This window comes from Solanum dulcamara, chromosome 4 (assembly GCF_947179165.1).
Source record: "Solanum dulcamara chromosome 4, daSolDulc1.2, whole genome shotgun sequence".
Lineage (NCBI taxonomy): Eukaryota > Viridiplantae > Streptophyta > Magnoliopsida > Solanales > Solanaceae > Solanum > Solanum dulcamara.
This window is the reverse complement of record NC_077240.1, coordinates 57,193,381-57,198,345: the sequence shown is the minus strand read 5'-3', so window position 1 is coordinate 57,198,345 and position 4,965 is coordinate 57,193,381. Positions and strand designations below refer to the sequence as shown.

At 32.6% G+C, this 4,965-nt stretch overlaps 1 non-coding gene across 1 annotated transcript; it reads right to left on the bottom strand.

Annotated features, from left to right (window-relative positions):
- Nucleotides 1-4,019: 4,019 nt before the first annotated feature.
- On the bottom strand, nt 4,020-4,126 carry LOC129888134 (small nucleolar RNA R71). The gene has a single exon (XR_008766561.1). It is a non-coding gene; the product is annotated as a small nucleolar RNA R71 (small nucleolar RNA).
- Between the last annotated feature and the right edge of the window lie 839 nt (nt 4,127-4,965).

The window sequence follows — 4,965 nt, the reverse complement described above, 5'->3', positions numbered from 1 at the left end:
GCCAAGCTCAAGGCAAAGCCTAGAGTGTCGCAACCTGTGTTCCAAAGAAAAGAGAAGGATCCCACAGTGCCAAGGCTAGGATGAAGTTCCTTGCATTGCGCAGTGAGGTAACACAGATATAGAATTTTTTTTATCCCTTTTCTTTTCCTACTTGGAGGTCCCTTATAGTTGTTTTTAAATATTATAAATATCCATTCTTAGTCATTTTTAGCAGAGGACAATCATGAGGTATAGAGCAAGAGCAAAGGCACAATTCTTTTGTGGTTACTTCTTCATCTCTTTGATTTGCTTTATTTCTTGTTGCTATATGAATTATAACTTTTGTAATTAGATTATGAGTGTCTAAAAGCCCTCTATCTAGGGTTGTTTCCCTAATATGAATATCTGTCATGACCCAAGCCTAGGGCCTAGACGTAACATGACGAATGAAGAACCCAAAAGTACCTCAAACAAGCCTCTTAGCATTCTTTTAGCCTTTCATAGGTAATGATGATAATTAAACAAGCGAAAATCATAATACTAAATCTTCAACTTATATATGTTCAACAATACCTCTAACTTTTAGATTTAACGGGGCTAAGACAAGTCCCTAGCTCACCCTCAATCATAATAGAAGAAATGCCATAGTAAAATATCTCAACATATCATAAGTTAGAAAGATAAAGGAGTATTGTTCTCGGAACATGGGAACTCACCAAAAGTAGTCTTCAACGGAATCTCAACTAGCCACATGGAGGAGAACGAGGAGGAGCACTGGTCCCTACATGGTGATATCATATAGGCAAAAGAGTATGCATTAGTACTTTGAATGTACTAAGTATGTAAGGATGCATGAATATTGAGGAAACATTAAAGCATTTATGTAACATGGAACATAATGTAATGCATGCATAATAAATCATATAGATATCCTTTAAAACATTCATTTTGTGGGAAAATAACCATAACCAACATTTAAGACCATGCGAGCTATTACATGGAATCCAACATAACCTCTTACATTGGCCGGGGAGACTACTTGTCAGGTAGAACTCCGTCAACTTCATTCATTTCTTTAACTTTAACTTTAAGGGCTATTTATGGATCCATTAGCCTAAGCCTACAAGGGCTCCTATGTTGGCACATAGTTAATGAGACAAGGGGTTGCTACTAGGATTCCCTTACCGAATTCCACCTCAATACCCCATTCGATGCTAAGTCAATCCCACGGAATAGTTTAATACTTCAACATATTCATAGCATATAACTTGAGAATTCAAACATTATATCTGTAGAATAGCTCATTAAAACATTTGATAATTCAAATATGCAAGAATTGTCCTTATTGCATAAAGAATCCATTATTCATATCATTTCATCATTCTTTCATTTCATAAGACTCCCTTTTGATTATAGATATTGCTTTCATAAACATTCATTTAGACTCAAAGCTTTCAAGTCAAACTTTATTAAAAACATAGTAAGACTAGGTGGATTTAAATCACATCAACTTGCAAATATGTATGTAAATAAATATACATAAATACTTTGAAATCCATTAATTAAAAATCATGCTTTAAACAATCCACCATGAATTTCAAGAACCTTTAAATAGATAAATAGAGGAATTACTTGCAAACCATCAATTCATACATATGAAATTATGTTGCATCAAAATAGACCAATAATCATTAGTTTAACCATGATTAATACTATTAAGTAAAAATAAGAATTACCATAAGAAAATATTACTTGAAATCAAAAGACTTAATTGAAAGAGTTTTTGGACTACATGGATGGAAGAACCCATGGATAAACACCCACATAACTTAGAGTAAAGCTTAAAGAAAATAAACATAATTTATCATATAATCAAAATAATTTAGAAATGAGAGTGGAAGGAATACTCTCATTGAAGCCTTACATACCTGGAATCCGAAGCTTTAGTCGGAACCGAAGGACTTAATGAATACTCTTGAGTCCTAGCTTTTCTCCTCGCCGGAATATTTTGTGTACTATTCGGAGTATATGAATCACCGAAATAGTATTTCTTCACTACTAAGAACTAAAACTATATTTGAGAATGAGTAAAGAAGTGTATAGAGAGAAGAGTTGCTTGAGAAAACTTGATGAATAAAATGAGGAAATAAGGTGGGTATTTATAGGAGTAGAAGAGGGACCTAACAATAAAAAAAATAATTACAAAGGATGATCTTGAAAATTCAATTGAGGATTTTAATGTCATGGATGATGTCAAAGGGTTCTAGAACTTTCCATAGTAGGTGATATAAGTTCTTTTTAACAGAATACTCTATTTCAGAGCTGCGTTTGAATAAGATAAATTCCTTATTAGGATTTTGTGTCTTCATAAGAGTTGTAGATATGGAAGTATAGTTTCATTTCGTTCAAAAATAAACCAATTTGGAGCATCCTATAGTGAGATATGATTTTTCTTCTATAAACACTCCATTCCGTCACAGCATTCTATCTTACAACAATTAATTTATTTGACCTACTTAACCTTCGAAACTTAAAATATAATCTTCACAAAAGTTGTAGGTAATGATATTGTGGTTACGCAGAAATTTGAATAACCTAATTTGGACCATCCTATGAAAAGTTATGCCCAAAATACAGAGGCTGTGTTATATTTTTGGAGAGAATTGAAACATCGTATACAACGTTTTTAGGAGATGTTACAATATCATATTCTAATATACAGTTGTTATTGCAGATTTCTACCGGTAAGTTCTATTCTCTTAATCTTATGCTTACAGTTCTGTTGATTTGTAACCAATAGGATAAATAGATAATTGCTAATGGAACTCAAGATATAAGAAAGTTAGAGATAGAATATGGGTTAAGGTGAGTGCAATGTGTTCTATAGAATGGATTTACGGTTAGGATGAAAATAATACCTAGTTTGACTTACTAGGCTCAATACAAGAAGATGCATTTGGATTAGTTATGATTATCTTAACTTAACAATATATGTATGAGTCTGATCTAGGTAGATGATTAGAGACTCAAAAGAACATGACTATAATATAAACCATGTGAGTCAACAAAATAGTAGTTATCTTATATCAGCTTATCAACTACGTGTATATACACAATGGAATTATGCAAGTGCCATACTTTTGAATTTATTTTATCAGTGTACAACTTCTCCAATATTAATCACTTTTTTCTTTTGCTTAAGTATAATCATAATATAAACAAACCAACTAAGCTCTTGAATTGAACAACACTTATTATTAGAATTATAACTGATTAAATCAACTGCTTTTGAGAACTAAGTCCATATAGTATTTCACATCTGATTGCTTGCAATAACTTTATTACTTGATGACTACATACACTTACATGTGTTTTTTGGAGACATCATATTTTTTGCGCCATTGCCAGAATTTAAAGTATTGATAAGTTTGATATTTTTCTGTTATTTTTGTTTTTACAAGTGTTAATGACTTTATTTTATAATTATTATGATTGCAAATGACAACTTTATGCTAAACTTTGACAATGAGGCATCCCCACCAAAGTTGAAGAAAACCTAGCTCCATTAAAACCAGAACAAGAAAGGTTCCTTCATAAGAGGTTAAGGGAACAAGCCTTGTTGAAAAAAAGCAAACCAACTATCGACAACAATGGCATCTCAACCACCAGCCATGGTAACAATGCGTGAAGTGATAGCCCTACTATTAGGAAACACAAACTCCAGTATTGTGATACTTGACATTACTTAAAGATGGGAGTTGAATTAGAATAAAGTGAAAAAACCTTTGAACTCAAGTGGTCAATTTACAAATTTACCACATGAGGACATGCTGGATCATCTCCAAAATTTCTTTTAGATTGCACATATGTATAATACTTAGGGCATTTCATCGGACTATGTGAGACTTATCCTATTTTCATTCTCTCAATTAGGGGAAGCCAATTGGTGGCTAAAAGCTTTACTTTCTAACTCTATCACTTCATGGGATATTTTAGCAAATAAATTTATTGTAGGGTGCTTTACATTTGGAAAGACGGCTAAATTGAGAAGTTAGATATTAGAATTCAATTAGAAGGAAGGTGAAGGCTTGCGTCAAGTATAAGAGAGGTTTAAAATGTTATAGCTAAGTTGTCCCCATCATCATTAGACCCAGAGGTGAAAGTACATTTGATTATTAAAAAATTTGATATTCACTCTAAACTATTTCTAGATTCGTCTGCAGGTGGACAAGTACTATAGAATATATATTATGAGATGGTTCTCCTTTTGAACAAATTAGCAGCTATTAATCCAAAGTGGACTAGTGAGTCCAATAGAGATGCAGTAAAGAAAACAAACTAGGATTCTTTAGATTGATGGTCTAACTAGTATACAGACAAATATCACAATCTTAAACAACAACAGTAGTCAGTTGAACAATTTTTTTATGGGTCACGTACACGTGTAATCTTAGGTTAACCGATTCATCAAGTCCATTCTTTGATGAGGTCCTTGGAGATGATCATAGAACAAATGTCTTTGGAGATGACCCAAATTCCATATATATTGTTGGCAATATAGATAGAGGCACTGGAAATTTGAATTTCAAGAATGCCTATAACCCAAATGAGAGGAACCACCAAAATTTATCTTGGGGAGGAAAGTAGATCCATAACCAATATGTACTATAGGGTCAACAACAAGACTATAAACAAAATCAGAACAACTAAATTCAAAGCCAACTAGATGGGATCAAAGAGATGCTAAAGAATCTAGTAGATGAGTAGAAAAAATCATCAACTACTGTGAAAAATCAAATGATTCACATTGTTAGAGCACATAATACAAGACCCTTTATAGGTGTACCTAACAATATAGATCCCAATCTGAAATGGGTTAATGTAGTAATGAAAAAGAAGTGGTAAAGATTTGGGTGAGAAAGTGCCAGAGACAGTGGAAGTGGTTTAATAGCACTAAGGTGACAACATAGAAAGTTGTGAAGTAGT